At 40.3% G+C, this 25,461-nt stretch overlaps 1 protein-coding gene across 2 annotated transcripts in view; it reads left to right on the top strand.

Moving 5' to 3' along the window:
* The window catches only part of gabrb4 (gamma-aminobutyric acid type A receptor subunit beta4), an 85,553-nt gene that overhangs the window by 7,706 nt on the left and 52,386 nt on the right, over nucleotides 1–25,461 (top strand). The gene's annotated exons all lie outside the window — the stretch shown is intronic.

The following is a 25,461-nucleotide window of genomic DNA, read 5'->3' as shown; positions in this document are numbered from 1 at the left end:
CGCAGAGCCAAGGATGTGTTTACATGTTTAGGTCAAAAATGTGATGGACAGCTTCATGTTGTCTAAACATGCCACCCTGTTATTAATCCAGTTGATATGGTTCTCCATCTGTCTAGGTGATAGAAAAGCATTTTTTTTTATATTTAGAGCTCTAAGCAAACAAACAGTTGTCTATATAAAAGAGCTTTTACAATTGTGCACTTTTAGCAGGTCTCTGAGTTCATGTGACCAATGTATGGTGGATTTTCACAGACCTTGTTTAAAACTGAAGGTGAGAGAGACTTAGAGAAATGGCTTCATCGTTCTGGAGTTCTTTGTTTCATCCACAGAAGAGTAGAATTGGTGATTGATTTTGAAAAGCTGCTGAAAAAAGTATATTTTTCAAATTGCAATTTCTAACTTGGGTTTTACATTTTGTGTTCCATTTTTTGTGCTTTAATTGGGAAGCATTTGTTATTTGTTTGGTGTTTTTAAGGTTCTGCAAATATACACATCATTTTTTAGAGACATTTGTTATCAGTTGTGTTTGTTGATTTGTAGTTTAATTTCATTGGATGTATAGATGTCGTGTGGGGGGGAGGCTCGAGAGCAGGTAGGACCCAGGCGCAGAGACGGGAGGCAAACGGGTTCAGGGCAAGTGGGTTTATTTAACTAACAAAAAGCGCTGCAGAGCAGGATGACAAAACTAAAAACAAAAACTTACTGTGGCATGGCAAGGGACATAGACGCCAGACAAGAAGACGTGATCAACATGAGCAGAAGTTAATGGCCAGCACAGGAGGAAGGCAGAGACAAGACTTATATACAGACAGGGCAGACAAGACACAGGTGAACACGATTAGGGCAGATGGGGACCAAAGGAAGTAAAACTCAAGAAACATGACAAGACAGGAAACCTTTCAAAATAAAACAGGAAACAGAACCAAACAAGACAGAACAAGAACTAAAGCGAAAAAAAAAGACAACAAACTGAAACCATGACAATAGAAAGGAAAAGAAGTTCAAACATTGATTATAAAAAAGGATATAAGAGATAAAAAAAAAAGAAAAAGGAAAAGAAAAAAGATAAAATATTGATTTAATTGCATTTTGAATGAATAAAAAACAATGATTAATAGAATCAGAATCAGAAATCAGAAAAAGTTTTATTGCCAGGTTCAGTAGAGCGCACTTTACAAAACGAGGAATTTGACTTGGTGTATAGTGCAATTAAGAATAAGTTAAAAATTAAGTTAACAACAACAACACACTATATACAGTAGAGTAAGGTGAATTAAAGTGGGAGCACAGATGGGCTGGGATGGTGGGGCCTGTAAGTGGCACCGACAGTCCTTTGGTGGGCGGGGGGGGGGGGGTCACCTGGGGGAGTTGGGGTACTGTTCAGCAGGCTGACTGCAGTGGGGAAGAAGCTGTTCTTGTGGCGCGAGGTCCTGGTCCTGATGGACCGGAGCCTCTTGCCAGAAGGGAGGGGCCGAAAGAGATAATGTCCTGGATGAGAGGGGTTGGCTACAATCCTGGCTGCCCGCCTCCAGGTCCTGGAGATGTGCAGCTCCTGGAGAGACGGGAGGTGGCAGCCGATCACCTTCTCTGCTGAGTGGATGACGCGTTGCAGCTTGGCCTTGTCTCAGAAACTGTTAAATATTAAATATTTGTGAATAAAATAGAATGGAATTACATGAGTTGCTGTGAGCACAGCTTAATAAATATCAAGTTATTGCACAGTGACCCGGTTAGACAGTCAGGATATTGCACGCATTGTAGTAAAATTAGAGTGAGGTGTGGTTGGTGGACGTATGTGCATTCCGTATGATAATTGCCTGTGGAAAAAAGCTGTTTCTTAGTCTGTTTGTCCTGGTTCTGATGGACCTGTACCTCCTTCCAGAGGGCAGCAGTTCAAACAGAGGGAAAGCAGAATGGGTGGAGTTAGTGGTGATGCTAGTCACTCTGCTGAGGCAGCGAGACTGGTAAATGTCCTTCAGTGAGGGGAGGGGGCAGCCGATGATCCTCTGGGCTGTCTTTACCACTCTCTGGAGACTCTGCCGTTCTGCTTCAGTGCAGTGGGAAAACCACACTGTGATGCCATAGGACAGAATGCTCTCAATGGTTGAGCGGTAGAACGTTACCAGCAGCTCCTGGCTGACGTCGTTCCTCCTAAGTTTTCTCAGGAAGTGTAGGCGTTGCTGGGCCTTCCTGATGACAGTCATGGTGTTGTTAGACCATGTGAGGTCAGCAGAGATGGTGGTGCCCAGGAGGGTGAAGCTGTGGACCCTCTCCACACAGTTTCCATCGATGTAGAGTGGGGGTGGATCTGTTCTGTTTTTTCTGAAGTCCAGGATGATCTCCTTGGTCTTGGTGGTGTTCAGGATGAGGTTATTAGCCTGACACCACCTTGAGAGTTTCAGGACTTCGTCTCTGTAGGCCGTCTCGTCGTCCCCAGAGATCAGCCCCACCACAGTAGTGTCGTCTGCAAACTTCACCACGGTGTTGCTGGTGTGGGCTGGTCTGCAGTCTGCTGTGTACAGTGTGTACAGCAGAGGACTCAGCACACATCCCTGTGTGGAGCCTGTGCTCAGCGTCCGGGTGGAGGAGAGGTGGGGGTCAAGTTTGACTGTCTGTGGTCTGTTTGTCAGGAAGTCCTTGATCCACGAGCAGGTGAGTGGGTGGAGTCCTAGTTCAGACAGTTTGTTGACCAGAATGTCAGGAATGATTGTGTTAAAGGCTGAGCTATAGTCCACAAAGAGCATCCTGGCGTAGGTGTCTCTGTGTTCCAGGTGGCTCAGCGCAGTGTGGAGGGTGATGGAAATGGCATCATCCGTTGATCTGTTTGCTTTGTAAGCAAACTGGTGGGGGACGAAGATTGGAGGGAGGGAGTCTTTGATGTGTCCCAGGAGCAGCCGCTCCAGACACTTTGTGATGACAGCAGTGAGTGCAACTGGGCGGAAGTCCGTGAGGAAGGCTGTGGATGAGGACTTTTTGGGTATCGGGATGATAGTGGATGACTTCAGGCAAGCAGGGATGAAAGCCTGAGCTAGCGACAGGTTGAAGATTTTTGTGAAGACCTGGGAGAGTTGATCGGCGCAGGCCCGCAGAACCTTTCCGGGAACTCCATCAGGTCCCGCCGCTTTCCTGGGGTTTACCCTGCTGAACATCCGTGCCATCCGTGCCACGTCCATAAAGGCATTGTTTTTATATTTAGAGCTCTAAGCAACCAAACAGTTGTCTATATAAAAGAGCTTTTACAATTGTGCACTTTTAGCAGGCTGAAAAAATTATCTTTTTAAAATTGCCATTTCAAATTTGGGTTTTAAATTTTGTGTTCCATTTTTCTGTGCTTGTATTGGAAGGATTTGTTATTATTTTGTTTAAAAGTGCTACATATTGTATATACACATAATTTATTTAGAGAAATTTGCTATAGGTTGTGTTTTTTGGTTTTGTAGTTTAATTTCATTGGATTTATATTAAGGAAAAGAAGTTGCAGCATTGATTAAAAAAGGATAAAAGAGACATTTACTGTCTAAGTCTTATGTTACATCTGTAGAACTGTACTGAGAGTTGGGTTTTGTTTTGGAGCACATTCATATGTTTTGTTTGTAAAAAAAAAAAGATAAAATATTAAGTTAATTGCATTTTACATGACTAGAAAAGCAATGATTATTCATAAAAATCTATGAAAGACATACAAAACAAATGAAAAAGCAGTCTGCCCTCCCTCTTGTGTCTAAACTATTGTCACCTCACTTCTGGGTTAGTTAGCATATGAACAGGCAGCTGGTGTGTGTGTGTGTGGGGGGGGGGGGGGGGTGAAATTTGACTCCAGCAACAGGGCATATTGAGGTGCAGGCTGCAGCATGAGGAAAAGACTGAAGCATGTAAGAGGAAATGACATCCTACAGTTGACCAGTTCATTTTATATCTGTAAAGAATATTCAAGAAGCATTTAGACATGTTCAGCTATATGCGTGTGAAACTTGGTGTGGATATTTGAAGCATAAGTAATTTTAAAACACACTTGTTTGGAGTCCAGACGGAAAAAGCACAGGTTTTGTGATGAATCAGGATTTTTTTAAAATCATCTGTTTCACCTGGACTTCTGAAAAAAATATGGAAGGCAGCAAACACAGATCCCTACATTTAAAAAAATAAATGGTGTTGATATATGATGATTAAGTTATGAAAAAAAATAGGTGTTTGTAGTTTTGCCTAAAAAGACGTTTTCGGACCTTTTTGGATGAAATGTTGTCTAAAAGTTCACCTGTAACTTCAATCATTCTGAATTTTTTTAGGAAGCAGTAGCACATAAATGCCTATGAAAGTTGAATTCTTGGTGCTGATAACCTAAACAGAATTTATGCTAAAAATCTTTGTTCAGTCCAAAATTTCATTAAAAAAATCAAGTGATGAAGTTTCTCGTAGACCCTATAGTGTTACATATCAAAGCTGGAGGTTATTAAAGGCATCTAATTCTGAAATCTCAGCTTCCTGAGACAAACGGCTGATTTATAATAAATTTCTATTATTTGGGTGCACATAATCGACCACTTCCTGTTACGCAGGCACCGTCAGGTGTACACCCATGAAACTTGACATGATGAGAGAGGACCCTTCTGAGTATCTCCAGTTTTAATTTCATGCACATCGGACAAAGCAAAGAGAAAATACAGGGCAGAATGTGCCCAATGCAATAACTAGGTGGCGTTATAGAGCTCGTCCAAGATTGTCATATCCATGGGTTCAGAATAGAAGCTTCATCATATCCATTGAATTTCAGTGAGATTGGACAAGGAATGTGCACGTGAGAGCAACTTTTGTGTGCATAGCGAGATGCCCAACTTTGCCGCTCTGTCACGACCACACCCCCGCATTGAAAGTTATGGTTTTTTGTCAGAGTAAACTTCAATGGCTTTTCAACAGGTGGACGTCATTTTCAGGTGTGTCGGCTCATCCTACTCGGAGTAGTGATGCTCCAAGTAAAACATGTCATTTCCTCTTGCCAGCAGGTGGCGCTACACTTTTTCCAGATTTTTTCACTGCAGATGTGTTCAGAGTCAGACTACAATCATGCACATCAATTGTGGATCAGATTGGATTATTCATGGCTGAGTAATGGCCATTTTTCTTTTCATGGCGTGTTTTCGAAACGACCTCCAATTTTGACGCGCCGCCATGGTCACAAACATCCATAAAAACTTAAAAGCTTTGCAATTTAACATCGGACATGTGTCTAGTTTACAAAACCAAAGTTTGGAGTCATTACTCTCAAATCTCTAGGAGGAGTTCGTTCTAGAGCGAGGCCTGCGAATGACCAAAATACAGCAAAAATGACATATTGTCATCAAAATATCAGACTTCCTGTGCGACTGACAGCTTGGTCCCAAGAGACTTTTTTGTAGGTTTCTATCCGATGAACATGCCCTGTTAAAATCAGGTTTGTACTATAAAGCATATGGAGGTGCTCGCGAAAACAAATTTTGCAGGTGGCGCTATCGAGCCATTTTTGTTTACCTATGCCGGTCTCCTATAAAATATGAAATTTTTCGCGACTCCTGATGTGTATACAAAATTTGGTGAGTTTTGGGGTATGTTAAAGGCCTCGAAAAGGCGACGGAAAAGTCGGAATAATAATAATAATAATAATAATAATTAAAGCTACAAGTAGCATTTAGCGGGCCCGAGCACGTGCGACCGCATGGCACGAGCGACCGCCCCGTGAGCAACGCCCTGCTCGAGCCATTCTCGTCGTTTTTTCTTGTCCATTCTGGAGCTCCAAGCTAATGTTAATATGACAGCAGCCTGTGGGGGGGGGGGGGGGGGGGGGGGCTGTAATCTGTTGCCTTAAGGGACAAAGACTTTTGCATATAGCGTGAAAAATATTCTTAAATCTAAGCCTTATCAGATTCAGAAACAAACAATGATGATAATTGCTATCACTGTCCCTAAGGATGAGAACAATAGAACTCATCTAATTTCCACTACAAGGTCTAGATGAGTGTCAGCTATGTCTGATAACTTGTCAATTAGCTGGACCGGGATCTTGCAAAGTGCAGGTGGTTTAACGTCCAGTGTGATGAGTCTGTGGACGGCAACAGTACAGCATAGCTTTTGGTTTCCACAAGAGAAGAACTCCTGACACATGTACCCTAACTGACAACTACAAGAGGAATTGAAATGTATAACACGGTGAAGGAGTTTTTGTGCAGAAAAAGGTACAATTAGAAAAGCTGGTAGCCATGCCTGCAGACGAGGCTCCTGCTATGATCAATAGACAAACAGGTTTCATAACTCATTGTAAAGCTGACCCAGACTTTCCAAAATGTCTGCATTACTGCTGCTTCATTCACCAGTAGGCCTTATTTGTAGAAGTGATTGGCTCTGGACACATAATGAATCCTATTGTAAAAATAATAGACAACCTCAGCTGTTTTTTTTTGGTGCTGATATCCTAAACAGAAGTTATGATAAAAATATTTGTTTGAGTCAAAATGTCCAAAAAGTTGCTTTCAGTCAAATAGGGTGATTAAGGTGGTTAAATGTTTCTCGTAGCCCCTATAGTGGTGCTTATCAAACTTGGAGCTTTGTAAGACGCATCTAACTCTGAAATCTCAGCTTCCTGAGACAAACGGCTGACTTATATGAGGCTTTTTTCTATGACTGCAACAAAATCGAGCACTTCCTGTTTGGCAGTGGCTTACGCAGGCACCGTCAGGTGTACACCCATGAAACTTTAGATGATGAGAGAACGCCCTTCTGAGTATCTCCAGTTTTAATTTCATGCACATCGGACAAAGCACAGAGAAAATACAGGGCACAATGTGCCCCATGCAATAACTAGGTGGCGCTATAGAGCTCGTCCAAAGTTGTCATATACATGGGTTCAGAATGGAAGTTTCATCAAATCTATTTAATTTGAGGGAGATTGGAGAAGAAATGTGTACGAGAGCAACATTTGTGTATGGCTAGATGCCCGACTTCACCGCTCTGTCACGAACACACCCCCGCTTTGAAAGATATGGTTTTTTATCAGAGTGAACTTCAGTTGCTTTTCAACAGGTGGACGTCATTTTGAGGTGTGTCTGCTCATCCAACTTGGAGCAGTGATGCTCCAAGTCAAACATGCCATTTCCTGTTGCCAGCAGGTGGCGCTACACCTGTTCCGGATTCTTCCACTGCAGATGTGTTCAGAGTCAGACTACAATCATGCACATCACGTTTGGATCAAATTGGATTATGCATGGCTGAGTAATGGCCATTTTCCTTTTCATGGCGTGATTTCGAAACGACCTCCAATTTTGACGCGCCGCCACGGTCACAAACAACCGTAAAAATGTAAAAGCTTCACAATTTAAGATTGGACATGTGTTTAGTTTACAAAACAAAAGTCTGGAGTCATTATACACAAATCTCTAGGAGGAGTTCGTTCTAGAACGAGGCCTGCAAATGACCAAAATACAGCAAAAATGACATATTGACATCAATATAGCAGACTTCCTGTGCGACTGACAGCTTGGTACCAAGAGACTTTTTTGTAGGTTTTCATCTGATGAACATGTCCTATAAAATTCAAGCTTGTATGTTAAAGAACACGGCGGGGCTCGCGAAAACAAAGATTGTAGGTGGCGCTATTGAGCCGTTTTTGTGCACCCATGCGAGTGCTGTATATCTAAGTTGGAGATATGTAAGAGGCATCTCATTCTGAAATCTCAGCCTCGTGATACAAACGGCTGATTTTTTATGAATTTTTAATTATCTGACTGCAACGCAATCAACCACTTCCTGTTTGGCGGTGCCTTACGCAGGCACCGTCAGATGTACAGCCATGAAACTTGAGATGATGAGAGAAGAGCCTTCTGAGTATCTCCAGTTTTAATTTCATGCACATCGGAAAAAGCACATAGAAAATACAGGGCAGAATGTGCCCTATGCAATAACTAGGTGGCGCTATAGAGCTCGTCCAAAGTTGTCATATCCATGGGTTCAGAATGGAAGCTTCATCATATCCATTGAAATTCAGTGAGATTGGACAAGGAATGTGCACATGAGAGCAACATTTGTGTGCATGGCGAGATGCCCAACTTTGCCGCTCTGTCACGACCACACCCCTGCGTTGAAAGATATGTTTTTTATCAGAGTAAACTTCAATGGTTTTTCAACAGGTGGACGTCATTTTGAGGTGTGTTTGCTCATCCTACTTGGAGCAGTGATGCTCCAACTAAAACATGTCATTTCCTGTTGCCAACAGGTGGCGCTACACCTGTTTCGGATTTTTCCACTGCAGATGTGTTCAAAGTCAGACTACAATCATGCACAACAAATTTGGATCAGATTAGATTATTTATGGCTGAGTAATGGCCATTTTTCTTTTCATGGCGTGATTTCGAAACGACCTCAAATTTTGACGCGCCGCCACGGTCACAAACAACCGTAAAAACTTAAAAGCTTCGCAATTTAAGATTGGACATGTGTTTAGTTTACAAAACCAAAGTTTGGAGTCATTGTTCAAAAATCTCTAGGAGGAGTTCGTTCTAGAACGAGACCTGCAAATGACCAAAATTCAGCAAAAATGACATATTGACATCAATATAACAGACTTCCTGTGCAACTGACAGCTTGGTACCAAGAGACTTTTTTGTAGCTTTTCATCTGATGAACATGTCCTGTAAAAATCAAGCTTGTATGTTAAAGAACATGGCGGGGCTCTCAAAAACAAACATGGTAGGTGGCGCTATTGAGCTGTTTTTGTTCACCCATGCAAGTGCTGTATATATAAGTTGGAGATATGTATGGAGGCATCTCATTCTGAAATCTCAGCCTCGTGATACAAACGGCTGATTTTTTATGAATTTTAAATTATCTGACTGCAACGCCATCAACCACTTCCTGTTTGGTGGTGGCTTGCGCAGGCACCGTCAGGTGTACACCCATGAAACTTTAGTCGATGAGAGAAGACCCTTATGAGTATCTCCTGTTGTAATTGTATGAACGTTGGACAAAGGACAGAGAAAAGATAGGTCAGAATGTGACATAAAATGTATTTGTCAATATCTAGGTGGCGCTGTGGATTTCGTCCAAGATTGTCATATCCATTGGTTCAGAATGGAAGCCTCATTACCTCCATTGAATTTCAGTGAGATTGGACAAGGAATGTGCACGTGAGAGCAACTTTTGTGTGCACGGCGAGACGCCCAACTTCGCCGCTCTGTCACGACCACACCCCTGCGTTGAAAGTTATGGCTTTTTATCAGAGTAAACTTCAATGGCTTTTCAACAGGTGGACATCATTTTGAGGTGTGTCGGCTCATCCTACTTGGAGCAGTGATGCTCCAAGTCAAACATGTCATTTCCTGCTGCCAGCAGGTGGCGCTACACTTGTTCCAGATTCTTTCACTGCAGATGTGTTCAGAGTCAGACTACAATCATGCATATCAACTTTGGATCAGATTGGATTTTGCATGGCTGAGTAATGGCCATTTTTCTTTTCATGGCGTGTTTTCAAAATGACCTCCAAGTTCGACCCGCCGCCACGGTCACAAACATCCGTAATACCTTTAAAGCTTCGCAATTTAACATCGGACATGGGTCTAGTTTACAAAACCAAAGTTTGGAGTCATTATTCATAAATCTCTAGGAGGAGTTCGTTCTAGAAGGAGGCCTACAAATGTCCAAAATAGAGCAAAAATGACATATTGACACCAATATAGCAGACTTCCTGTGCGACTGACAGCTTGGTACCAAGAGACTTTTTTGTAGGTTTCCATCTGATGAACATTTCCTGAAAAAATCAAACTTGTATGTCAAAGCATATGCGGGGGCTCGGGACAAATGTCACTGTAGGTGGCGCTGTCGAGCCGTTTTTGTGCGCCCATGCCAATCTCCTGTAAAATACGAAATTTTTCGCGACTCCTGATGTGTGTGCCAAATTTGGTGAGTTTTGGGGTATGTTAAAGGCCTCAAAAAGGCGACTCTTCCGTCGGAAGAAAAAGAATAATAATAATTAAAGCCGCAAGCGGCGTTGTATGGCCCGCAGACGCAACCCGCCTTCCACGCCCAACTCTACGCACCACCGTCCTCACCGCCCATGAAAATAAAGGCTAGTCAAAATTGTATTCGGTAATTATGCTAACTATGCTAGCTATGCTAATGTGGCTAAAAGTGCTAGCATAGCGATCAGCATCATTAACTGAATCAGAAAAACACATTACCTAAAATGCTAATTACGCTAACTATGTTAGCTATGCTAATGTGGCTAAAAGTGCTAGCATAGCGATCAGCATCATCAACTGACTCAGAAAAACACATTACCTAAAATGCTAATTATGCTAACTATGCTAGCTATGCTAATGTGGCTAAAAGTGCTAGCATAGCGATCAGCATCATCAACTGACTCAGAAAAACACATTACCTAAAATGCTAATTATGCTAACTATGCTAGTGATGCTAACATAGCTAAAATTGCTAGCATAGCGATCTGCATCATCAACTGACTCAGAAAAACACATTCCTCCATTGGTGAGAGCTACATGTCATAAGTTGATAAAAAACCCACTTTTTCCAAAATGGCGGCTTTTCTGTTGATTTTATCTCCATAGCAACCATTTTATGTTTTGGTACCCTCGGGAGGACGAACAGATTGACGTCAGTTTCGGACAAATCGGTAAAAGTAAACTTTTTGTTGTCCTTAGCAACAGTGGTTTTATGCTAACCACGCCCACATTCCTTATATGTCCATATCCAGTGTTTTTCAATGTATTCAGTTTCAGGCATTAATGCATGCATTCAATTTTCATTGTATTGTATTGAAATACATGGGAGTTATAATACTGCGCCACTTTGCTAACTCGCCACGCGCACGCCGTTCAAAATCTACAACTTCTAATTCCAACATTTTTTCCACAGTAGCTTGCTATTGATGTCAAAAAAGTTTCGAGACAATCGATGAAAATTCCAACGACAAGTTTACGTTTGAATCTGGTGGTAAAGGTGTTTTTTATAGAAAATTCAAGATGGCCGCCTTTTCCCGAGGTCAAAGGTCAACGAAACTCCAGAGGTGATTGTAGACTTACGCTATGGACATGCACGTCAAATTTCGTGAAAATCGCTCGAAAAAAAGTTCATTTTTCTATATTTCAGTCAGACAACTCTTGCAGTAAGAAATATTTATTTGACATTTTTCCACATTCTTTAAGTTGGCATTCACATATTTTCGTTTGGCATAAGGCTCCGTTCAATTCCATAAAACTTCCATAAAATTCCATAAAATTTCCATAAAACTTTCGGGTAACAAAACCCCCCTTTACGGAGCCCACAGGTGGAAGCCGGGGAGGAGGGTGGGGCGAAGAATGAGCGCTGAAGGTAAGAAAGAATGAACAACTGCGCACCTGGCTTAAATAGGACGCTGAGCAGGTGAGTTAATTAACTGAACCGCCCTGGGGTATTTACCTGAAAACACTGCTTCGAGTATCTGCCCGAAATACGATAAATCGTCATTGTGTAAAAACGCGAAAAACTCAAAATGGCAGATTTTGGCACAAAATGGCCGCCAACCCGTAGGTTGTGTCGCCATCACGTAATGATTTCAAAACTTTGTTTGGATATACCCGACAAAGTTATCTGGGTTTCGTTAGCCGATTCTTAAAAATAAAATCCGAAAAAAAAAATTTTTGTCGAGTCAGCACTTTTTTTTGCGATCGTTTTTTGTTTACCACGGCCACATTCCTTTATCGATTTTGTCGTGTGTGACATCATTTTGTCCAGTGTGGTCCAGGGTATCGCATATTTCAGTTTCAGGCTATTCCGATAAAATATGTGCGAGCTAGCTAAAATGGCGACGGTTGCGAATTCGCCACGCGCACGCGTTTCAAATTCTACAACTTCTAATTCCAACATTTTGTCCACAGTAGCTTGCCATTGATGCCCGAGAAGTTTCAAAAAGATCGAAAAAAATCCCTAGGACGAGTTTTCGTTTGTATCCGTTACTAAAGGTGCTTTTTTTGAAAATTCAAGATGGCCGCCCGTTCCCAAGGTCAAAGGTCAACTAAACTTCTTTGGCAGTTGTAGAATCGTGTTAATGGCACGTGTATGCAATTTTGTGAAAATCGCTTGAACAAAAGTGTCGTTTTCCCATATTGTGAAAAAACACGAAAATCGCCATTTCTCTGAGTTCGCCACAAAATGGCCGCCAAGCCGTAGGTCGTGTGGCCATCCCATAATGATTTCAAAACTTCTTTAGGATATCTCCAACACCCATGTTTTGGTTTCGTAACTGTATCTTGAAAAAAAAAAAATCGGCTCCATTTGAGATTTCGGCCCCATTCATTTTTTTTACGGTTTTGCCGACTGTGAGGTCATCGGGTTTGGGGGGGGGGCGTTCACTTCGCCGAAAATTCATTTTGAATTAATCCTAGGTGTGTGCCAATTTTGGTGAGTTTTCGAGTATGTGGCGGGGGTCAAATTTGAGCTCAAAGACGCAGTAAGAAAGAAGAAACGTAATTAAAGCCGCAAGCGGCGTTGTATGGCCCGCAGACGCAACCCGCCTTCCACGCCCAACGCTACGCACCACCGCCGCCCTCGCCGCCCTCACCGTCCTCAAATGAAAAGCTAGTCAAGGCTGGATTTGATAATTATGCTAACTATGCTAATGTGGCCAAAAGTGCTAGCATAGCGATCAGCATCATCAACTGACTAAGAAAAACACATTACCTAAAATGCTAATTATGCTAACTATGCTAGCTATGCTAATGTGGCTAAAAGTGCTAGCATAGCGATCAGCATTATCAACTGACTCAGAAAAACACATTACCTGAAATGCTAATTATGCTAACTATGCTAGCTATGCTAATGTGGCTAAAAGTGCTAGCGTAGCGATCAGCATCATCAACTGACTCAGAAAAACACATTACCTAAAATGCTAATTATGCTAACTATGCAAGTTATGCTAACATAGCTAAAAGTGCTAGCATAGCGATCAGCATCATCAACTGACTCAGAAAAACACATTCCTCCATTGCTGAGAGCTATATGTCATAAGTTGATAAAAACCCACTTTTTCCAAAATGGCGGCTTTTCTGTTGATTTTATCTCCATAGCAACCATTTTGTGTTTTGGTCCCCTTGAGAGGACGAACAGATTGACGTCAGTTTCGGACAAATCGGTAAAAGTAAAATTTTTGTTGTCCTTAGCAACAGGGGTTTTATGCTAACCACGCCCACATTCCTTATATGTCCATATCCAGTGTTTTTCAATGTATTCAGTTTCAGGCATTTATGCATGCATTCAATTTTCACTGTATTGTATTGAAATGCATGGGAGTTATAACAGTGCGCCACTTTGCTAGCTGGCCACGCGCACGGCGTTCAAAATCTACAACTTCTAATTCCAACATTTTTTCCACAGTAGCTTGCCATTGATGCCCAAAAAGTTTCGAGACAATCGATGAAAATTCCAACGACAAGTTTACGTTTGAATCTGGTGGTTAAGGTGTTTTTTATAGAAAATTCAAGATGGCCGCCTTTTCCCGAGGTCAAAGGTCGACGAAACCCCAGAGGTGATTGTAGACTTACGCTACGGACATGCGCGTCAAATTTCGTGAAAATCGCTCGAAAAAAAGTTCATTTTTCCATATTGTGTAAAAACGCGAAAAACTCAAAACGGCAGATTTTGGCACAAAATGGCCGCCAAACTGTAGGTCGGGTCGCCATCACGTAATGATTTCAAAACTTTATTTGGATATACCCGACAGAGTTATCTGGGTTTCGTTAGCCGATTCTTAAAAATAAAATCCGAAAAAAATTTTTTTTGCCGAGTCAGCACTTTTTTTTGCGACGGTTTTTTGTTTACCACGGCCACATTCCTTTCTCGATTTTGTCGTATGTGACATCGTTTTGTTCAGAGTGGGCCAGGGTATCGCGTATTTCAGTTTCAGGCTATTCCGATAAAATATGTGCGAGCTAGCTAAAATGGCGACGGTTGCGAATTCGCCACGCGCACGCCTTTCAAATTCTACAACTTCTAATTCCAACATTTTGTCCACAGTAGCTTGCCATTGATGCCCGAGAAGTTTCAAAAAGATCGATAAAAATCCCTAGGACGAGTTTTCGTTTGTATACGTTACTAAAGGTGCTTTTTTAAGAAAATTCAAGATGGCCGCCCCTTCCCAAGGTCAAAGGTCAACGAAACTTCTTTGGTTATTGTAGAATCAGGGTCTTGGCATATGTGTGCAATTTCGTGAAAATCGCTTAAACAAAAGTGTCGTTTTCCCATATTGTCAAAAAACACGAAAATCGCCATTTCTCTGAGTTCGCCACAAAATGGCCGCCAAGCCGTAGGTCGTGTGGCCATCCCATAATGATTTCAAAACTTCTTTGGGATATCTCCAACACGCGTGTTTTGGTTTCATAGCTATATTTCGAAATATTTTTTTTTGGCCCCATAAAGAGATTTCGGCCCATTCATTTTTTTTACGGGAACGCTCGCTGTGATGTCATCGATTTCGGGGGGGTGACGTTCTCTTTGCCGAAAATTCATTTTCAATTTATCCCAGGTGTGTGCCAATTTTGGTGAGTTTTCGGGTATGTGGCGGGGGTCAAATTTGAGCTCAACGGATCCGTTAGAAACGGGAATAATAATAATAAACATTCGAAAAACAATATAGAAGTTTTTGCGGTTAGGATTTCCTATGTATTTCAATGCGGCCTGTCTTTTACTATAGGCTGGGCATGTCTTTTTGGCTTTAAACCTGTCTTTTGAGGGCTTTTTGGGGATTTTTTGTGTTTTTGTCGTCATTTTTGCGACTACAATTTTTGCGTTTTTGCGTTGGTGTTGTGCGTGTGTGTGTGTATTTTTGTTGCGTTACATAATTGTCGTGTTGTTTTGTGCTTTGGGCGACTTTTGACCCCATTTTTTGGCGTTTTGACGCGTTTTTTTGACGTTTTGGACCTTTTTGAGTGTTCGACCCTCGTACCAGTAACAATATGGTCCTTGCACTCTGTGAGTGCTGCGGGCCATAATAAAAATGAAACAAAGCAGAAACAATATAGAAGTTTTTGCGGTTAGGATTTCCTATGTATTTCAATGCGGCCTGTCTTTTACTATAGGCTGGGCAGGTCTTTTTGGCTTTAAACCCTTCTTTTGAGGGCTTTTTGGGGCTTTTTCGTGTTATTGTCGTCATTTTTGCGATTACAAATTTGACGTTTTTGCGTTGGTGTTGTGCGTGTGTGTGTGTATTTTTGTTGCGTTACACAATTGTCGTGTCGTTTTGTGCTTTGGGCGACTTTTGACCCCATTTTTTGGCGTTTTGACGCGTTTTTTTGACGTTTTGGACTTTTTGAGTGTTCGACCCTCGTACCAGTTACAATATGGTCCTTGCACTCTGTGAGTGCTGCGGGCCATAATAATAATGAAACTAAGCAGAAACAATATAGAAGTTTTTGCGGTTAGGATTTCCCATGTATTTCAATGAGGCCTGTCTTTTACTATAGGCTGGGCATGTCTTTTTGGCTTTAAACCCGTTCTTTGAGGGCTTTTTGGGGCTTTTTTGTGTTTTTGTCGTCATTTTTGCGACTACAAATTTGTCGTTTGTGTGGTGGTGTTGTGCGTGTGTCTGTGTATTTTTGTTGCGTTACGCAATTGTCGTCTCGTTGTCTGCTTTGGGCGACTTTTGACCCCATTTTTTGGCGTTTTGACGCGTTTTTTTGACGTTTTGGACTTTTTGAGTGTTCGACCCTCGTACCAGTTACAATATGGTCCTTGCAGTCTATGACTGCTGCGGGCCATAATAATGAAACAAAGCAGAAACAATATAGAAGTTTTTGCAGTCAGGTGGCCTATGTATTTCAATGCGGCCTGTCTTTTACTATAGGCTGGGCATGTCTTTTTGGCTTGAAACCCTTCTTTTGAGGGCTTTTTTGGGCTTTTTCGTGTTTTTGTCGTCGTTTTTGCGACTACAATTTTTACGTTTTTGCGTTGGTGTTGTGCGTGTGTGTGTGTATTTTTGTTGCGTTACACAATTGTCGTCTCGTTTTATGCTTTGGGCGACTTTTGACCCCATTTTTTGGCGTTTTGACGCGTTTTTTCGACGTTTTGGACCTTTTTGAGTGTTCGACCCTCGTAGCAGTTACAATATGGTCCTTGCACTCTGTGAGTGCTGCGGGCCATAATAATAATAATAACTCTTACAGATACAATAGGGTCCATGCACTCCGTGCTCGGGCCCTAATAATAAACCTAACAGATACAATAGGGTCCTTGCACTCCGTGCTCGGGCCCTAATAATAACTCTAACAGATACAATAGGGTCCTTGCACTCCGTGCTCGGGCCCTAATAATAATAATAATAACTCTAACAGATACAATAGGGTCCTTGCACTCCGTGCTCGGGCCCTAATAATAATAATAATAATAAACATTCGAATTACAATAGGGTCCTTGCACTCCGTGCTCGGGCCCTAATAATAATAAATCAATAGTAAGTCAATACAAACAATAAATAATAGCAATACAAACATAATAAGTCAATAAATAATAAAATATAAGTCTATTAATATTATTATTAATAACAACAACAACAACAACAATAATAATAATAATAATAAAATAAATATTCAAAAGAAGTCCAAAAGTGAACAATAGATTTACCCTAAAATAACAACAACAAATAAAAACAATAGATTTATACTGATTCATGTGAGTGATCAATTTCTGTAACACAGATGTTATGGTGTCTGGTTTCAAGCAAACAGTCTGGCCTCTCATCAAAATGTGTTTCCACAAAATGTTTTGAACAGTCAGACTGTATTACTGGTTGGTACCACAGTGATTCATCTGGGTTAGCTCTTTTTATTGCTAAGATCCACTTTTTCCTTAAGTCTGAATAGTGAAAAGTTCAGTCACTGAGTCAGAAATGTATAAATCTATATTACTATAATAGCCTAGTATGCTGTATACAGGTTTAGCAAAATAAAATGTACATTTATGTTGACAGCAAATTCTCCGTACATCATGCAGCATGTTGATAATAGCCCTGCAGCATCATGCATGTCAACATGTGTTCTATTATTAAAGCCCCTGCAGCATTAAAAGAAAAAAATTATAATACTTATCTGTGAAATGATATACTTCCTCCTTCATGGACTCAGTTCTCTGATTTTGGCAGTTGAAACACAAACAATGAACTGGTATTATGCAAAAAATGTGTTCAAATGCATTCACTGCAGTAGTAACTTGACCTCACCAAGATGGCTGTGCTCTCGTCCCATGAGGAACCACGTGATGTCTCCTCTAGTGATATAACTCATTGGTTCATGACTCCTGTGCAATGTTCAATGTGGTCCGTGGTTAAAACTGAGGGTCTTTTAATGCCAGAAAATAGACCATGCGCCCAGCTAAACTTACTGCCTGCTCCTCTCTGAAACTGTTCGGAAATGTGCCTTGTATGGGACACGGATATTTCTCCAGCGCAGTCAATTGATTGACAGCTCAACTTCCAGACAGCTCGGTCCCGTTTTGCCCTCTGCAAGTGACGTACCTGGATGGTGGTACTACGTTTTTTCTACGCATTCTTAAAGCATTGGAAAATGTTAATGTTTGTCTTGTTTGTCCTCCTACAGAAACCATATTAAAACAAAAAATATATTTCTCTCCCCCATCTTTTTATATTTTCAAACATTTTTGAAAATGCTCCAGGGAGCCACGACGGCAGCGCTAAAGAGCCGCATGCGGCTCCTGAGCCGCGGGTTGCAGACCCCCGTCCTAAGCAAAAGCTTTACTGTATAATTTAAATTTTACCAAGAAATTCTTACAATTATGTGAAAAATATTACTGTTGCTCACTTTTAGAAAAGTCTAAACCCTGTCCAACTGAAAAAGAATCTGGATTTTCCTCTTCTTACAGGAAGTTTTAAACTCACATTTTAAGCTATGTTTATGCTTCTCTCGGCAACGTGAATGAAGATTCCATGTAAACGCACTTAAATACACGTTTGGGGATCAAAATTCTTGCCCTCGTGCGTAGCTACGCAGGTTTTCACAAACGTTTTCAGGCTCTTAGAACAAAACATGCAGCTATTGGACACACAGTAAAAGTTAAACCAGGTCAAATGTTAACCAATCAGGAACATAGATTTGGTGGTGACGTATAGATGGTATCCCTTTCAATTCATGGAATTACCAACCGTTTGAAAATTGGAAGAGAAATTAATGTTTGCAGTTTGTGTCCAAGTGGAATTATGAGACACCAAGTCTCTCATATTGCAGGAATAGAGCTGTGAAAAAAACGTTCACAGCTCTATATTTGCACCACTTTAAAATTTCACACCAAGTTTCCAGACATTCGCTAGTAAACAGTAAAAAAAGAAGCCCTTGCCTGCTTGCCCAGTGTAAACACCATAGGCTAAACACACCTTCAAGAACGGCAGTTTAGCGTTTTCTCAAACACGCTAATTGGTTTAGTCATAGCTTTGTATTTAAAGACATGACAAACAAATAAAAAAACTGTTTAATAAACTGATTCCTACATGCTGTATATGCATCACAATTTTAGAGGATTTTAGAATCATCACAATCATAAATGAAACACCACAATGTCAGGATTGGCTATAAAAACACTACCAAATATTTTGTACTATTAAGAACTTAAGAGCCTTCATTTACCCCACTGTACTTATCTTTGTGGATGTCATTGATTACTTTCAAAATTATTCTTTTCAATCCACAAATTGAAATCGTTTTTGACGCGAGCAGCTGTACTATTTCTGGAATTTGTAAGAGTCCAGAGGAACCTCAGTGGTTGAAGGCCTAGAGAAGAAACCACTTTTGAGGAGCTGACGCTCTGAGGTGAAACATGAGGATGTGCAAATTGTTGAAATGGCCAACCGGTTAGTTTCTAACATCACCACTGACTGCTCCTATGGTTGACTTGAAAAGCATCCACCCTTGTTGTCTTTGCCTTAACCTGTTGGAGGGGAATATTCTACAATAAGAGGAAAAAATACATTGATCACCTTGATTTGGAATTGCTTAAAAATTGAGAGGCCTAAGGGGAAAGCATTATGGGGTGTCAAACATTTATTATCAGGAAGACAAAGGATAAGAAAGATCTATTCTTTTAACGTGGCAGTCAACCCTTTTTGCCTTCGTCATGCTAAATCACCAAAATTGTAAGCAACAAATCAGAACCTAGATATTGACACGTTTTTTTTTTTTGTTAGTTACATTTCATATGCCTTGCTCATGTTTTGTACTAAAATGCCAATAAATGTAGAATTTTTCCCAATTTGGAGTTTGGACCTCATTGATTTCTTTGTTTCTATGACATCATTGTGATTGTCTCTAAAATACTGTTAAAAATCCGTCAAGGAGTCTGTTTAGTTTACCAAAAAAAGGCTTTTATTCTCTATTTTTTTTGGACACTTCGTCTCCTTACAGTCTGACCAATGCTGAGTTTTGGCATAAAACTAGTCCACTTATGCATGTTGATGGAAAACACTTGTTTAAAAGCATTAACTGAGACAGGGTCCACATGAAAGATGCATTATGGATGAAAACCCACTCTAGTCACTCAGTCCACAAGCTGCCATCATCTCACCGTTGAGTCAAACGGGAGAGGAGGCGACCCAAATGGCACCACCTCCCAGCATTACTCGGGATTCACTTTGGGAATTTATGTTGGTGAAAACCCATTTGCAGGCAAGACTTCCTTAAAATTCTGAATGCCCCGTTGGTCTTGTCTTCAGTCAAGCTTTCTACTTTCATGGTAAAAAGTCTACTATCTTTCTCTTTATTATTAACCATCATGAAATAAAAATGAAATCCATTTTAGTTCCAGTTTTTCACAGTTTCTTGTTCTCACTCACCGTTGACTCTTTTACTGTACTTGTATGGGCTTTCCTTTTTTATCCATTATCAAAACGTAATGCATCTTATTTAAGGTAACAGGGTTAAGGTTGAAAGTTACTCCAACTACCTTTGGGTTGGTGGTGAGGTTCAGCTGTGAGAGGGAACCCATCACAGAGATGGAAGCTACCAGTCAAAGCTAAAATCCATCTTCTTTGGGACCAGATCAAAACTCAGCAAACTGGGAAGAGTTTTGTGAGATACAATATCACACCAAACACCATACCAAAGTGTTCCATATTTTCATTTATGTTAGAATGAAATTCTACAGAAAAAGTACAGATGTCTTCTGAGTGACTTTCAGCTAGGGCTGGGCACTAAATCCATTTTATCAATGAATTGAAATTTAGTGTTTCAGAAGATTTATTTTTGAGAAAATTGGGATTTAATTTTTCAGCACCCTGCTTTCTTGGTCTTCCATTGTTAGGAGTAGGGTCACCCTGCCCTTGCTACACGCAGATGTTCAAATGGCAACTAGCAAAGAGAAGCTCGTACCCAAAAAAGAAACAGTTTCTTCTGTTGCATGGAACCTGTTCGGTTTTATGACGTCAGACTTGGAGCAACAAACCGCACGCTGCAAAATCTGTTTCAAAGCTGTTGCTACCAAAGGAAGAGTAATACGGATTTGTTTCAACACTTTAAAAAGACTGAAGTGCACAATGCGTTTCTCTTTACGAGATGTTCAAGCTAGCAGTAGCTCACAAAACACCTAATGACAGTTTTACGGCTTTGTGTTGCACTTTGTGTTCAGACCAACTTCCAAAGAAGTTAGGATTAATTCGTTTTTGGTAAATATATTCAGTCGTTTGTATTTTTCGTTTAGTAAACTAAAGGGAGAAAGAACTAAATTAATGGAAATCGAGTTTGGTATGAAAAAATTGGAAATTTTAAGTTTTGGCCATGTCCATAACCGTATATTGAGCAATCAGCACATTAGTCATATTTGTATGGTGGCCCTGAAGGGCAAATCACATCAGAAAATCCCTCAACACAAAAAAAAAAAAATAAAGATAACAAAAAAGCAAAACAAATATTCCAAAAAAGCATTACATTTTGGAAAACAAAATAAAATTACAAAAACCAAAAAACCTTTCAGAAAACAAAATGAAATTTAAAAAAACGAAACACAATGACATACTGGAAAAGGTACGTACTACGGGACATCGCTGATTGGATGATGACGTTTGTCCATCCTTTTAACTGAAAGTTATTTGACATGAAGCAAAACTGGATATCATCATTTGCACTTCAGGGCCGCCATACATTTGACTTTAAATGACAAATAAATAGATACAATTTACACATCCTATTTTTTTCCCCCACAAATTTTACTGAGTTAAAGGTGTTCTAGTATTTTCAAAAAAGTAAAAATAAAAGCAACTTCCAAATTGATATTTTCTCTGTTCAACATACATTATAAAAATCATCAGTGACTTCAATGTCAAAGGTATGAGGATCTTGGTGGCAACCAATCCAATCAATCACATACCACAGGAAACGGGCAGTTTACATGTTTTCCAAAGCAACCTTCTTTACTAAAACGAAGGAACACCTCTGTAAACGTACCAGAAACAGACTAAGTCGCATATAGTTAACTAGCTTTGGCCCAGTTTTATTGCTGTTTTTTATTTGTGTCTGTGGACTTTTTTTTTTTTTATTTCACTTTAGTTTGATGTTATAGGACACTTTGATAGAGCTGATGAAAAGTCAAGAAGTGTCTCAAATTGAAAATAAAATAAAATCTATTAGCTGCTGTAGAAATGCGTAAACATATAGGAAACTGTGTAGGAATTGTTTGTATATGTATAGGAATTATGTGTATAATATGTACATGAATGTAAATTACGTCGTCGTTGAACAAACATCCTGTTTGACCTTAGTTCATACAAGCTCCTGGAAATACGGTTTCATAGGCCAACCAGGCAGTTTCGCCATTTTTTTCAAATGTCTTTCACCGTTATGGAGCTCACTAAATATCTGGCCAGCTTCAGTCAGTAAAGCATAATGCAGATGTTCAAAAACGTCTAAATCACTGTGGTGCTTTCAGGTGAGCTCACTGATCCATGTCTGTTCGTTTCTCGGATACACCCGTGCAAAACCAAATCCAACTTGTCTGATGAGTGTTCCATCTTTTTCATGCATGGCCTCCTGTTCCACAGATCCTCATTTTCATGCACACGAGTACAATGTTCTACACAAAGAGTTTAAGGGCATAGCAAAGGCTCAGTGCCACTTGCTATATACACTTGCTGCAGTGCTTCTGCCCCACAGACAGAGTTTATTGCTGAAAGCCAGTGAAGCTGAATGCGAAAAGATCTCAAGTTGTCCTGCACGCTATATGTGTTGGTACAAACAATGTGTGAAAGAGGGATGTTACCCAAGGGGAGTAGAACTCATAACAAATCATAGTTGCTCAAGAATCATCTGCATGACAACAATTGAAAGGTGTGTTTTGGTCCAGTGAGCCACCTAGAACACAGATGCAGAAGAACAACAGGAATTCTTGAATAGAAGAAATCGCAGCTGGATTGGTCGGATGTTGTCTAGAGCTATGGACACACCAGCCACGCAATGCGCATTCGCTAAACGCAGGTTCTTGAATGAGCATATAGCACCAAGGTGTTCACACTGGACGAGCAAGGAGGGGCTTCTTCTTCTTTTTCTACTGTTTACTAGTGCATGTCTGCTTCCTACTGTTGTAAGAGGCATAGTGCAAAATGTCAAAGCAGTACAATATATGAAAGACTTAGTTTCATATTATTCCAGCTGGGCACAAATCACAGTTATTATTTTCTCCTTCATGATCAGTTTTAAAACAGTTGGCACTTCTGTGAATTAAAAGGGAGACCATCCATTAACCCTTGAGCTCTCTTAGATGACCCCACCCTTACATTGACGTGTTCTCCCTACCATGACAAAGGTGGATAAATGTGGAAAGATTTCATCTAATCCATGGACACCATTGAAGATCACAAATCATTGAAGAAAAAAGGTTCAGCGCACTGTTTAGGGGGTTTGGATGACCCAACTCTCAATGTTAAAGTGCCTAGGATAGCACAAGGGATAATGCTACTAAATCTGTGTTCCTGATTGGTCAGAGTTTGACCTGGTTTAACTTTCAATGTGTGTTTAATGTGTGTTTAAAATAAAATGTGTTTAATGGACACACATTTTGTACACAGAGCCAGAAAACAGTTGAAGAAACTTGTGTAGCTTTGCATGAATGCAAGTTTTGCCCGAAATTTACATATATTTTCCCCTGGAATTGGTCGCTTGAACATGCGTTGTTGAGGAGGCCACATCATCATGCACCCAATTCTATATGTTAGGGTCTGGTTTAAGCTACACAGTGCGGTTACAGTGTGTCCCGAAGGGGGTTAAGGTGAATCTTGTCTATATTGGTCTATTGGATTTTTGAACAATAGTCAAATCTTGAGGGCCGGCGCTGGGTTATGTATCCGAATGTTGCTATAGCTTTGCTGGAAATGCTCCAGAACATACTGCACAGGACAGTGACAAAAATATACTTTTTTCATTTGGGTGAAGTGCAAGGGCTCGGTACTATATACTATGATTACACAGACTCGATTAATTACAAATAAAATATATAAATACTGTGTCCCAATTGACATTTAATACATACCTAGAATAGGCATGTAATGCATCTTTTTTAAGGTATAATAAACATTCAACTAGACTTGGAAAGTCGCATTCATTGGACTGCCATGCAAGGTTTTGTCTGCTCTTCTAGTTTGCGGTGTTCTTTATGGTTGACAGAGCAGCAACAATGTTGGAGCCAGGCCTTAAATAGACCTCTCTGAACGAAGTTCAAGTTTACCATAAAATAAGCCGCTTAGACCCACCTTTCTTCTCTCTATGGTGGTCATCAGTGTTGTATTGCTAATACAGCAATATCCTTCACACGCACAACATCCCCAGAATATCAGCTCCAATAACATAAAGAGTGCATCATGCTGTCTAATCTTAATCATCAACATTGTAAATTGCAAATAATTTAGGTAATCTTTCAGTGTGTTGAAAATATGGTAAATGGCACAGACCAATATATCGTTTTTCTACCTTGACTTAAGACCCAAAGCTCTCTACAGTCATAGAACCATTTACCCATCCACACACACACTGATGGTGGCTCCGCTGCTGAACACTGGCACTAACTTTTAATCACCAGGAGCAATGTGGGGTTTAGTATCTTGCCCAAAGACACTTTGACATATGGGTGGGCAAGGTGGCAATTGGAATCCTTCGATTTACAGGTTGATCATTCTACCTCTGAACCATGGTCAAGCCTTAGATCTGAACTGCGTTTTCCCTTTCATACTACTTCATTCTGTGAGAGTATGGTTGATGCCTAATTCAACAAATTTCTCAGAGTAACGTTTGGTGACCGGGCTTTTATTGGCTTGTTCTTTGAAGGCGGGGCCTTCCGATGTTTCTGCCCACAGATACACATGAACAACTTGGGATGAATTTCTGGAGACTCAGTTTGTCCAGGTGTCATCACTGTGAAGTGCTCTGAGTTTACACTGATTCTAAAATAAACATTAAACAGGGTTAGGGTTCTCCTGTGCATTTGCAGACGTGCACCTTTTTGCTCACCAAATTCCTGGCTAGTTAAAATATTCCCTGGGTTAAAAATCAGTTTTGTTGCAAACTTAGCTTCTAAGTGGGTTTTGTTTGTTAAGGTAAAGGTAAAAAAAAAGCTTCAGCAATGAGGTTTGTTTAAAAAAATAAACTGCATCCACTGCTATCTGGTAGAGGTGTTACTTGTGAATGACAAACAATTCTATTGACCTAAAAGAAAACATAAATACCCAAATAAATCAAGATGTTACTCCCAGCACAGTGAACACATGTTGAAATTCACTGAGTAAAAGTAGACATAGTAGACACTACGACTATTTTTTCCTCTTATGGCTTGAATGGCTTATTGTTGTTATTTGGCGGTTAAGAACATCTTCCCATAAAAAAAGGAGGACATTTTAACTAAAGTATACTGCAAAATACTCTATTGTGGGGAGACCCATTATGGGGGCACCGAAAAGACAAATGTACTTATTTAGTTTAAATATGTGAAATCATATTCCATCTCTTAAACTGTACTTAATGCTCCAAATTACAGCATACCTTTATTTTAAGTTGAACGTTTTCCAAACCATTACCTGATCCCACGTGGGATAACATGTGGTACATTTCCTATGGAGGTTTTTAAAAGTAGACACAGGAACTGACGAATGCAAATCAAAAGCCCCAGTATAATGTGTTGTTATAATGTTGATTAGTTCATGCTGTTGTTCATCCATCTTGTCCATTATGCTCTGCTCATTTGCACAGCTCAGCACGCATGCATACTCATGAGAGTGCTTGGGACCTTGCACGTTTCTGCATCAAATGATTATTATTTCTCTGTCAAGTAGTCTGCCCTTTTAATAAACTTGACTAAAAAAATAAACAAAAGATAAAAAATAACAACAATGCAAGCAAACATAGGCCATCACAGTGCATCCAACACTTTTTCTCCATCACATGGCCTCAGCATGCAGTACCATGGAGAGGTTTT

This window comes from Oryzias latipes, chromosome 14 (genome assembly GCF_053564925.1).
Source record: "Oryzias latipes strain Hd-rR chromosome 14, Olatipes_Hd-rR_3.1".
Classification (NCBI taxonomy): domain Eukaryota; kingdom Metazoa; phylum Chordata; class Actinopteri; order Beloniformes; family Adrianichthyidae; genus Oryzias; species Oryzias latipes.
This window is presented reverse-complemented; position numbering and strand designations above follow the sequence as displayed.